General features: G+C 42.8%; 1 protein-coding gene across 3 annotated transcripts in view; it reads right to left on the minus strand.

Annotated features, from left to right (window-relative positions):
* Nucleotides 1–12,485, minus strand: part of LOC124605317 (nuclear receptor coactivator 5) — a 154,113-nt gene that overhangs the window by 33,622 nt on the left and 108,006 nt on the right. The window lies entirely within an intron of this gene.

Below are 12,485 nucleotides of genomic sequence, written 5' to 3' on the forward strand. Positions count from 1 at the left end.
TATTGATTTTCATGAACATGGAGCAGCCATAAATTCTGCCCGGTACTGTCAAACTTTGCACAGCCTTAGAAGAGCAGTTCAAATCAAACACCGAGGAAAGCTGAAGTCCGAAATTTTGTTTTTGCACGGGAATGCCCGACCTCACACAGCAAACTGCACTAAAGAACTCCTTAATTCATTCAAATGGGAAATTTTCCCTCATCCGCCCTACAGCCCTGATCTTGCTCCAAGTGACTTCCACTTGTTTCTCAAGATGAAGAACTGGCTTGCAACGCAGTGCTTTGATGACGACGTGGAATCCCAGGCTGGCGTGACTCACTGGCTGAAGTCTCAGGTGGCAGAATTTTATGACGAAGGTCTTTCAAAGTTTGTCCACCGCTATAAGTGCCTCAATGTGTTTGGTGACTATGTGGAAAAGTAGTATGTCAGCCGCCCTTTCAGATGTATATAATAAAATGTTTTTCTTATACTTAGTGGTTTTTTTTTTTTTTTTATGGCACAACGTTTCCTACTTTTTGAATAGCCCTCGTATTTTTCTAATTACTTCTTCAATTAGATTGAACTGTACGAGCAAAAGACTACATCCCCCCTGTCTTACACTCTTTTTAATCCTGGCACTTAGTGCATGGTCTCAAACTTTTATTGGCCCCTCTTGGCCTTGTAAATATTGTACATTACCTATCATTCCTTATAGTTTAGCCCTATTTTTCTCAGAATTTCGAACATGTTGGGCCATTTGACACTGTCAACCACTTTTTTCACGTCAACAAATCCTATGAATGTTTTTTTAAGTCTTCCTTACATTATCAACCTCAACACCAGAACTGCCTCTTTGGTGACAGTACCTACCATATGCCAAACTGATCATTTTGTAACACATCCTCAACTTTCTTTTCCATTCTTCTGTACATTACGCTTGTCAGCAGCTTGGATGCATGAGCTATTAAGCTGATTGTGCAGTAATTTTTACACTTGTTGGCTCTTGCAATCTTAGGAATTATGTAGTTGATGTTTTTCTGAAAGTCTGATGGTACATTGCCAGTCTCATACATTCTACACACCAATGTGAATAGTTGTTTTGTTGCCACATCCCTTCAATGATTTTAGAAATTCTGATGGAATGTTATCTGTCCTTTCTGTCTTATTTAAACTTAAGTCTTCCAAAGCTTTTGTAAATTCTGATTCTAACATTGTCTCCCCTCTCTTTTCCATACTGACTCCTGTTTCTTCTTCCATCACATCATCAGACAAGTCTTCTCCATCACAGAGAGCTTCAAGTACTGTTTCCATGTATTTGCTTTCCTCTCTGCATTTAACAGTGGAATTCCCATTACACTCTTAATGTTATCACCCTTGCTTTTAATTTCACCAAAAGCTGTTTTGACTGTTCTACATGCTGAATCAGTCCTTCCAACAACCATTTCTTTTTCAATTTCTTCGCTTTTTTGTGCAGCCATTTTGCTTTAGCTTGCCTGTAATTCCTGTTTACTTCATTCCAAGGTGGCTTTCATTTTTGCATTTCTGACTTTCCCTGAACATTTTTCTACTTCCTTCTTTCATCAATCTTCTGATGTATTTCTTCTGTTACCCAGTGTTTCTTTGCACCTAAGTTTTTCTTTCTAGATTCTGTGACTGCTCATTTTAGAGAAGTCCACTGCCTTATTTCAATTAGGTTTTTCAGTGCTCTGTCAAACTCTTCACGCAGTATCATATCTCCCATCTCTTCTTCATCTACGTACTCTTCCATTTCCATAATACTTCTGTCGAGTACACTGCCCTTGTACAGACCCACTATACGAGGTGGAATCCAAAATTTTCGGGGCTGGTGCTGCCATCCAGGTAGTAGTAGTAGATCTTTGAACCACTATGTGGTGAGATCTGCATATCTGATGAGTCAGTGTGCGGAATGGCATTCAACTGGGAGGATGTGTTGCATGTCCACAGTGATTTCCGTAACACACTGTGTTTGCTTGAGTGCCAATCAGAAGGCACAGCATGTTGAAGTGAGCATGGACCTTCGTCAGACCGCATTGATGATCCAACCTTCTTGCCACAGCTTATCACTGGTGACGAGAGCTGGATTTACAGTTATGACCCAGAGACAAAGCAACAATCGTTCCAATGGAAGAGCCCAGGCTCTCCTAGACTGCTTCTTGCTATTGTTGCAGCCACACTTCAAGTAGCCAGAAGCAAGAGAAAGCACTGCTTATACATAACCCAACTGCACACGCGCATGAACCTGCTGGCAACTACTCAAAACGGAGTTAATGTAAACAGTTGTGATGTCGCGCTCATTGGAAGCAGTTTGCTGTTATGAAGTATTCCATAGCCTTCCTCCTAAACCCTTTGACACATCTTGCTTTTGGCATGCACTTTGTGCACTGTGTTGTGTTGCTGTAAATGGCGCATTTCCTTCGCAACAAATCTTATTTTGGTTTTATTCTGTAGTTTATGTTTTATTGCTGTAGTATTATTCAGCAATACTGAGATACAGTAAAAGTTTTTGGTTGACTATCAGTTCTTGCCGGCCAAAATTACAAAAATTTAACTGAAGCCTGAAGCAATGAAAAATTTCCAGAATTCTAAAAAAAGTCCCAGGTTTTTCCCGGATAAAAAGAATCGGGTTTCTCCCAGATTTCCAGGTTGTCCCGGAGTTTATACACCCTGTATTACATAGACTCCACATATGAATCATGAACAACAGCAGCTTATAGAATGAATTACCTTATAACACATAGCATCAGTGAACAAGAAGGAAAATGCCCATATTATAGCAGGCAGGGCACTAAACGGTGTTCAGGACTCACAAGAGAACAATGTCCTGGCAGAAGGCATTACTGGTAAAGTATTCACTGAAGCAGAAAATCTATTGAACAAATTACAAATTATAACAACAGGAAATAAAAACTATTTCAATAACAATGGACGATATGAAACCTTCATACAACTAAAAATCAATTCCCTAACTTCCACATAGTGGTATATAAATATGTTTGAAACTAGCAGTAATAACATTTGTTTCATCTATGACACAAAATAACAGAGTATAAGAAAGCAAAAATATTCAAGTAAAACACACAATCATATGAAATTGTAAAATTAACATTAGCCTCAAGTAACTTGTCTCTGTTGTGACTCGCCGATCATTCAAAGCGCCGCCGCCCAATTACATGCGTCCTCTACATGCGGCGCTGTCTGCCAGCCATGCAGCAGCTGCGCCACCTAAGCAGCCAGCCGAGCAGCAGCCGCTAGACTGGGACTCGGTGCTCATTCGAATGCTAACGTGTACACATGTCTTGCTTGTCAACTTACTCTGTGACTCATATGTGTTGTGTCATTCTGAAATATGTGTGTTAAACTTGACGTTGTAACAATTGGCGACGAGATAGTGGATTTTTCCTTTCACTGTTGACCCACAGGGTTCCATGGCTACTGTCGAGCAACTATTGCAAAATCTCCTTGAACAGCAAACGCTTTTAACAGCGGCGATTCGCGACTTCGTCGCGGCGTCAAATGAGGGGCGTTTCTTGTCGTTGGCTTTACCTCCTTTTCCTCCTTACGACGAGACAGCGGAAGACTGGTCTGATTATGAAAAACGTCTTCGACAGCATTTCTTGGCATTTCATGTCACGGACGAACAACCATGTAAGTCTCTGTTCCTTTCCTGGATTTCACCTCAAATGTATCAGTTGTTGTCGCAATCGGCTCCTTTGAAGGATCCTGCGTCTTTGTCCTTTGCTGAAATGTGCTCACTTCTGTCTGTCTATTTTCAAAAGCAAACGCATGTGGTAGCCTCTCGTGTTGCCTTTTATCGTTGTCAAAAACAGCCAGATCAATCCTATCGTGCATGGGCTGCTGAACTTCACGGCCTCAGTCGAAAGTGTCAATTTGTTACTGACGTTCACAAAGAATCCTATGCCGATTCCATGGTACGGGATGCTATTATCCGGTCGGCGCCCGACAAAGAAGTTCGGCAACGTGCCCATCAGTTGGAGAATCCCACTCTCGATGAAGTTCTCTCCATTGCGCAGTCTTTTGAAATTTCTCGCGCCGCTGGGACGCAAATAGAGGTGTGGGGTGATGTCGGGGAAATACAACCTCTGTGCGCTGTTGACGACGTGTGCGGCCCGTCCCCGCCGGCCGACGTGGCCGCAGTGCGCTCCCACGCGCAGCTTCGGCCTAGCCGTAAACAACCCGCTAAGAAACTGCAGCAAAACCCCCGGCAACTTCCTTCATGTCCGCGGTGTTTTAGGAAACATTCGCGCGAGGATTGTCCCCAACGTTGGGCTGTGTGTCACAATTGCAAAAAGAAAGGTCATGTGTCTTCCGTTTGCAAATCCGACTGCATACATGTTCATGAACATAACGCTGATTCTGATTCTGTGTTGTCTGTCAATTGCACTTCTTCCCTTTCAGGGAAGTTATTCCTCACTGTCCAAATCCTTGGTCGAGATGTTCGCATGCAAGTGGATACCGGTTCTGCTGCCACTATAATTAATTCTCAGACGTATCTTCAGTTGGGTTCTCCACTCCTGTCACCTGTCACTTGGCAATTACGGACGTACAATAAACAGAAGATTTCTCTCTTGGGACAGTTTAATGCTGAGGTATCTTACAAATCCGTTGTTCGCACTGTTCCCATATTTGTGGTCGACCAGAGCAACACAGAAAATCTTTTTGGTTTCGATGCCTTTCGCGTTTTGGGTTCTCCATAGATGACTCTGTCAATATTGTCTCTGATGCTATTCCTTACGCTCAACTGGATTCCTTGTTGACGACATTTTCGTACCTTTTTTCTCCTGGGTTAGGCCATGCAAACGACTTTGAAGCTCATATCACGCTCAAACCCACTGCTCGGCCTAAGTTTTTTCAGGCTCGGCCCATTCCTGTGGCCCTTCGTGATCGGGTAAAACGGGAGTTGGATCGTCTCACTACTTCAGGGGTCTTGCTTCCTGCCACTTCCAGTGAGTGGACCTCTCCTGTCGTTGTCATTGCTAAGCCAAATGGTGATATTCGTCTCTGTGGCGATTTCAAAGCCACTATAAATGCTCAATGCCTCATCGACACTTATCCTACGCCCCGTCCTGAAGAACTGTTCACTAAACTTGCTGGAGGCCAGTATTTTTCTAAAATTGACCTGTCAGAAGCTTATCATCAACTTCCTCTCGACGCTGCTTCCCGGCAGTTTCTAGTCCTTAACACGCCTTTCGGCCTCTATCAATACCAACGCTTGCCATTCAGAGTTGCTAGCGCCCCTGCTCTCTTTCAGCGATTCTTGGAACAATTATTGCTCCCTGTCCCTGGGTGTATCAATTACATGGACGACATTGTTGTCACTGGCTCCACCACTGAAGAACATCTTCAAAATCTCGGCACACTTTTTCATGTCTTACAGACTGCCGGTCTTCAGTGTAATCTTCAGAAATCACAATTTTTTCAGGCATCTATCACGTACTTCGGTTTTCAACTCTCTCGGGATGGTATTCGTCCGCTTCAGCAAACTGTCGCTGCGATCGATGCCCTTCCTCGCCCTACATCTGTTAAGGAACTGCAGGCCTTCTTTGGGAAAATAGCATACTATCACAAGTTTTTACTGTCTGCGGCTTCGGTGGCTCAGCCGTTGCATCGCCTGTTGCATAAAAAAGTGCCTTTTCACTGGCCCGCGTCATGCGACATGGCTTTCCAGAAATTGAAGACTATGCTGAAACAGGCCCCGTGCCTGGCTACTTATCGACCTGGCCAACATCTTGTTCTTGCCACAGACGCCTCTCAATGCGGGGTTGGTGCAGTCCTTGCGCACCGTTTTTCTGACGGTTTGGAACAACCCATTGCTTATGCCTCCAAAACGCTCATGGATGGCCAACAAAAGTATTCTCAAATTGAGAAAGAAGCTTTGGTCATTATTTATGCTCTTCATAAGTTTGGTGTTTTTCTCTATGGCTCAAAATTTCACCTTGTTACGGATCACAAACCACTTGTTTCCTTGTTTCATCCATCAACGTCACTTCCCGACAAGGCTGCAGACCGCCTCCGCGTTGGGCTCTTTACTTGCCTCGTTTCAATTATGAGATTCATTTCTGGCCAACGGCTCAGCATGCAAATGCTGATGCTCTGTCTCGCCTTCCCATGGGTCCTGATCAGGCATTCAATAGGGACGAACTTTTGTGTTTCCACCTGGATGTTGCCAAGCAGCGGGTTGTGGACGGGTTCCCTATCACCGGGGACTGGCTGGCGGCTGCTACGGGTTCTGACCCTACCCTCTCCCAGGTTTTATGCTGTATCAGAAGGGTTGGGCAGATTGTCCATCCGCTACGACTTCTGATCCGTTGCGGAACTACTACGCTTTGCGCTACCACCTCACGGCTAGGGATGGTGTTATCCTCCTCTCCACTGACAATGCTTCGCCGCGTGTTGTGGTACCTGCGTCTTTGCATGCTTCGGTCTTGCGCCTCCTTCACCAAGGGCACCGGGGTGTCTCGCACAAAATCTCTGGCGCGCTGTCATGTGTACTGGCCTGGCACCGACTCTGAAATAGCACACATGGTCGCTGCCTGCGGCCCTTGTGCGTCACAGGCCGCTGCCCCGAAGTCATCTTTGTCACCGTGGCCTTCGCCTGCGAAGCCCAGGGAGCGCATTCATGCTGACTTTGTGGGACCCTTTTTAGGTACTTATTGGCTCCTCGTAATTGACGCCTACTCTAACTTTCCTTTCATTGTCCGTTGCACGACGCCTACCACCACGGCAACCACCAGTGCTCTCGCCCGCATTTTTTCTTTGGAAGGCCTCCCCTCTACTCTTGTTACTGATAATGGTTCGCAATTTGCCTCTTCCGAATTTGAGGATTTTTGTGCTCGTCACGGCGTTATGCATGTCACGGCTCCGCCATTCCATCCACAACCCAACGGTGAGGCTGAACGACTGGTCCGCACATTTAAGGCTCAGATGCGGAAACTTCTGACCTCTTCTGCTGCTGATGATGCGCTTCTCCAGTTTTTGGCGTCTTACCATTTCACCCCCATGGGCGACCACAGCCCGGCTGAGCTCTTACATGGCCGACAGTCCCGCACGCTACTTCATCTTCTGCGGCCTTCCATCTCACAGCCGCGGGTGCCTTCACTTGGCCGGTTCACCGCCGACAACCTCGTCTGGGTACGGGGATAAGGCAGGCGGCCAACATGGAGCCCGGGCCGCATCTTACGACACCGGGGCAGACGCCTGAATGAAATCCAGACGGACACGGATGTTGCAGTGCATCATTCGGACCAGCTTCGGCCTCGTGTGCCGGCAACGCCTGTTCCGAATGCTGCTACACCACCTTCAGCTCTACCTGACGCTCGGGAACTTCGCATCTCTCAATACTCGCTACGCAGCCTTCTCACCGTCATCGCGATGCCAGCACAAGAACGAACGCCACCAAGAGACGTGCCCATGCAGGAACCAGATGACCATCCTCTGTCAGAGCAAATCTACTTGCCTCCTCCTCCAAAGGACAACGACACATCGCCCATGTCTCTTGTCATATCAACTGGACTTGCCGCAACGGGCAGATTGGTGCATGGGGCCCCAGCAGATTCGACCCATACGTCTCCTGTCATCTCGACCCGTTATCATCGGGGACACTTCCGTCCATACGGGAAGCCTCCTCCTCGAGACTTTACGGCGAGTCAAACAACGCCCATGGACGTTGCCATCTCCAGGACACCTCCATCAAGACCAGTGCAACAATTTCAAAGGGGGGGAAAAGTGTTGTGACTCGCTGATCATTCGAAGTGCTGCCGCGCAATTACGCGCGTCCTCTTCGTGCAGTGCTGTCTGCCAGCCATGCAGCAGCTGCGCCACCTAAGCGGCCAGCCGAGCAGCGGCCGCTAGACTGGGACTCAGTGCTCATTCGAATGCTAACGTGTACACATGTCTTGGTTGTCAACTTACTCTGTGACTCATATGCGTTGTGTCGTTCTGAAATATATGTGTTAAACTTTATGTTATAACAGTCTCATAGTAAGACAACCCCCCCCCCCCCCCCCAGCATTGTTAGTGACAGTGTCCAAAAATTAACATTTTTTTAGATAATTGCTCTTGTAAACCTTATGCAATTTGTTCACATTTTATAAATAGTATATCACTTAAGTAAACAACACGCCAACAAAGCATTCAACTGACTATTATATGTCAACAACATACACTTAAAATTGATACTGGAATGAAAATAATGAAAGTTTTTATTATACATGGTGTGTGTATATATATGTATAAAGAATATGTGAAGAACCACACATCGTTGAAACCATGCACTTATGCATAATGGCAAGCTTCTTGTCACTTGTATGCAATTTGATTGTAAGATACAAATCAGTTTTGTATCTTACAATCAAATTGCATACTTGGCAACTAATATAGGGAAGAGACATGACTCAGAACTTTGTAAGAAAACAGTCAGAAGTAGGAAGTAAGATCCTGTTATATTCATATGACAGAAAGCACTATACATTAGTCCAAATAATGTCTATGTAAATGGTAGACATAACCACTGTATAAGTGTAAGAAGGTTCAGATTAACAACAGCACAGCAGAAATTATCAATGTCATATTAAACGCAAACTGCTGGTAGACGTAATTTACCCAAATTTTTATGTCGCATGTAGCCCAAGATCTATGTGTATGTAAAAAGTCTAGAATGTATAAAGGTAATCATACCAGAAAGCAATGCCATGTGCCCTCCAATTAAAATGACATAAATTAAATACCAAAAGTATTATGTTATTATTCATTGTCATACATGCATTCCTTATGAAAAGTAGCTTAATGTCTTTGATAATAATAAACTTAATAGTAACAATGTAGCAGTTCAACTGGTTGTGAATTGTTGGCTAATATGACAGTTATGATTTCTATATACTGCTTTTAGTCTCTACCTCATTACACTTATACAATTTTTTCAACTACCATTTACATGAACACTGGGCTACATCTTATAAACATATGTATTAATGTATAGTATTTTCTGTCACATGTAGATATGAGGACATTCTACTTGTAAGACTGGTCCTTGCTGCAGTTGTTCGCTAGGTTCTAATTCACATGTCTTTTCGTTATTAATTGCCAGCCAGTTTACGAGTTATTTACAAAATGTTCCTCACAGGACACTGTGGCTAAGAATGGCGATAGAAAAACCACACCACACTTCTGAACTCATGTGGTATCTTTTTACTATTGAACAAGTTACTTGGGGTTCACGTTAACTTTACATTTTCATACGATTCTGTACTGGAATTTTTTTTTGCTTACTTATACGCTGTTGCATAGAATTATATATTACTGTTAGTTTCAAATATTTTATACACCACTGTGTGGCAACTACAAAATAGATTTTTAATTGTACGAAGATTTCATATTGTCTCTTGTTATTGCAATAATTTTTGTTTCTTTTACTACAATTTGTAAATTGTTCAGTAGCTTTTCTGCTTCAATGAATATTCTACCAGTAGTACCATCAGGCACAAGTTGCCTTCTTGTAAGCCCTGATGCAAAACATCGTTTACTGACCTGCCTGCAGTGATATGGACATTTTCCATGTTGTTCATTGGTGCTACTCATTCTATAAACTGTGTTGTTAACACTTTTCATGTGAAGCCTATGTAATGTAATACCTGCACAGTGGATGTAACCTCCTCATATAATTGAGACACAATTATGTATTGTTTTCTAATGCTATGTCACTACAGTAAAGTAGTGTGTTAATTGCGACCTCATTCTGCCATATGGAAATTATCTGGTACTACACTATGTGATTGAAAGTATCCTGACACCCCCAAAAGCATACTTTTTCATATTAGGTGCATTGAGCTGCCACCTACTGCCAGGCACTCCGTATAAGCAACCTCAGTAGTCATTAGACATCATGAGAGCAGAATTGGCTGCTCCATGGAACTCACTGACTTCAAACATGGTCAGGTGATTGGGTGTCACTTGAGTCGTACGTCTGTATACGAGACAGAATCATATGTGAAACAAATGTTATTACTGTTAGTTTCAAATATTTTACATTTTATTATATTGAAGAGGGGTGTAATATGTAATAAGCCAACATCTATCCCCAGGCCATAACACAGGAATTACAAACTGCATCGGGATCCACTGCAAGTAGTATGACAGTTATATGACAGTTAGACAGGAGGTGAATAAACTTAGATTTCATGATCGAGAGGCTGCTCATAAGCCACACATCACGTTGGTAAATGCCAAACGACGCCCCACTTGGTGTAAGGAGTGTAAACACTGGACAACTGAACAGTGGAAAAACATTATGTAGAGTGACGAATCACAGTACACAATGTAGTGATCCGACAACAGGGTGTGGGTATGGCAAATGCGTGGTGAACGTCATCTGCCAGAGTGTGTAGTGCCAACAGTAAAATTCAGAGGTGGTGGTGGTGTTATGGCGTGGTTGAGTTTTTCATGGAGGGGATTTGCACCCCTTATTGTTTTGCATGGCACTATCACACCACAGGCCTACATTGATGTTTTAAGCACCTTCTTGCTTCCCACTGCTGAAGAGCAATTCGGGGATGGCGATTGCATCTTTCAACACAACTGAGCACCTGTTCATAATGCATGGCCTGTGATGAAGTGGTTACACGTCAATAACATCGCTGTAATGGGCTGGCCTGCACAGAGTCCTGACCTGAATCCTATAGAACACCTTTGGGATGTTTTGGAACGCCAACTTTGTGCCAGGCCTCACCGACCGACATCGATACCTCTCCACAGTGCAGCACTTCGCGAAGAATGGGCTGCCATTACCCAAGAACCCTTCCAGCACCTGATTCAATGTATGCCTGCAAGAGTGGAAGCTGTCATCAAGGCTAAGGGTGGGCCAACACCATACTGAATTCCAGCATTACCGGTGGAGGGCGCCACGAACTTTTAAGTAATTTTCAGCCAGGTGTCCGGATACTTTTGATCACATAGTGAATATGGCAATATCTCTGCCTTGGGTAAGAATTTAGAAATCTGTACTTTTCTTTCGATATAACGACGCTCTGCGTCATAATACTCGTGCATAATGTAAATATATTTTTTGGTGATATGTTTATTCTGGTTAGGATTTTCAACTCTGCAGAAAACATTATTCAGATGGCATATGACTGAAGTGATAATATTTCATCACTAAAAGAATGCCTTTTTGTAGACATCCCTGATATTGTAGGTGCAGTATGTTTTAGATCAATTTCTGTAGTCTTTTCATGTAACAAAATCGATCATATTTACCCTATGATAATGGGCCCCTTAATATAGATGAACTCAGGTTTTTGAAGATACTTTTATATTTTTTTCTTATTTTTACCAAATACTGCCTTATCGAAATTACAAGTTGTGTTATTGACAAAAAATATCTTCAAATCTAACAAAAAAGCCAACATTATCAGTTATACATTTCTGAAAATTACTGGTTGCTTAAATTGCAGCATTAAAAAAGCAAATAAAAACTAATAAGTTACAAGGATATTTACTTTCAAAACATGACCCCCCCACCCCTACCATCTAATGCTACCAGTCTGCGTGATCACATCATAATTATTGCCATTATCTTTCATTTCAAGTTTAGCCATTTTCATCATCCTCACACACATAAGACCATATTTATTTTAAAGGAAATGCCACCTTTATTTCGATAACTTCTCGGTTAATGGGGAAGCCTGCATTGAGTTTCTCCTGCACATACATCACAAATAACTGCTTCAGGGCACAAAATCTTACCTTCTGGAGTCCCAGAAAAATTTTTGTGAAGAACTAAAACAATGGAAAATCCAGGATGGAATAATGACATCATCATGTGTGAGAGTTGCTGTGTGTGTGTGTGTGTGTGTGTGTGTGTGTGTGTGTGTGTGTGTGTGTATGTATGTATGAGAGAGAGAGAGAGAGAGAGAGAGAGAGAGAGAGAGAGAGGAGAAGAAGAAGGCGGCTTTTTGGCCGAAAGCTTGCTTACTTGTTTAGCAGTCTTTTTGTTGTGCCTGTCTGCAACTCAACATATCATGTAGAACTAGTATCCTTTTAAACACATTCTTCATCTTGTACTTACTTCATACAAACATTCACTTCATTGTCAGTGAATTTTCATACTGCCATGAACTTGTTTATAGGCTTTGCTTCATTAATGACTATTAACTCAAATGTTAGCATTGAATGGTCTATGCAAATCATTTGCGAACTCTTAGACCCAGTTACCACAATAAAGCCTTGGCTACGATTTGCATATATTGTTGATCGCCAAAATTTACTGTCATTACAACTCTGAGAATGAAAGCTAATTAAACACTGCAGTTACTTTTAAGACTGTTACTGCCATATATATGCTAAGATAAGAATGACAGGAAATGTAACTAAATTTCAAATTAAAATAACAATGACTATTAATTGAATATCTGTGTTACAGAATGTATTTTTTAAATGATGAATTTGATAAATATCATTACACACCAGTAAAT

This window comes from Schistocerca americana, chromosome 3, assembly GCF_021461395.2.
Source record: "Schistocerca americana isolate TAMUIC-IGC-003095 chromosome 3, iqSchAmer2.1, whole genome shotgun sequence".
Classification (NCBI taxonomy): Eukaryota; Metazoa; Arthropoda; class Insecta; order Orthoptera; family Acrididae; genus Schistocerca; species Schistocerca americana.